An 846-nucleotide genomic window follows, 5' to 3' on the forward strand; every position below is an offset into this window, starting at 1 on the left:
CGGTGACGACCGGGTTGACCGCCGTCCGGTGACGCTCTTCGAGCCCTTGAGGATGAGGTCATTCGTGATCGGAGCTCCGCTGAGCGTCATGCTGAAGTAGCATCTCGCTGTGCGACGGCTGCCTCACCTTGATGACTACCGCGCTCTGTCGAAGCGACTCCTAGCCATGGAGCAGACGAATGCGTCGCTGCATGCGACGGTGGAGCGCTTGCCGCCATCAGAAATGGAGGTTGTTGCACTCCGTGCTCATAACCAGTTGTTGGTTTGACTTCTGGGTGGCCGCGGGCCCGTGGGATCCGCTCCAGCGCCAACGCTTCCGCGCCGGATCCCGGTACGGCTTGAGTAAGCCCACGTAAAACACCGGGTGGGTGCGCATCCGTCTGGGAGGTTCAGCGTGTACGCTAGGCCCCGCTCGGCCACAACCTTAAATGGTCCGATGAACCGTGGACGAAACTTCGTTCTGAAGACAGCAGAGGATGCATGTGTAGGCACAGGTCCCCGACCTTTAAGCTTTCCACTTTGTCTCTTCCTTTTTCATCTGCATATTCTTTTAGCAGGTCTTGGCTTTCAGCCATCGCATCGCGAACGTGTCGTAGGACACTCAGTCTGGTAGACAAGAAGTCATCGACTTCTTTACGAATGGTGAGGAGGCTGACATCAGCTAGCCGTTCGGCTATTCCCCACCCCACCAAGTACTGAGCCATGGGATGGCGGCGTCGCAGGACGCGAGGGTAAAGCCTGTTCACGTAGAACGGCGTGTAGCCGGTTGACGAATGCACTGCATTATCCAGTGCAAACTCTACGAGTGGCAACATGGCGCTCCAGCGCCTCGGCGTCTCAGCACAG

Source organism: Plasmopara halstedii (genome assembly GCF_900000015.1).
Source record: "Plasmopara halstedii genome assembly, contig: Scaffold_3060, whole genome shotgun sequence".
Classification (NCBI taxonomy): Eukaryota; Oomycota; class Peronosporomycetes; order Peronosporales; family Peronosporaceae; genus Plasmopara; species Plasmopara halstedii.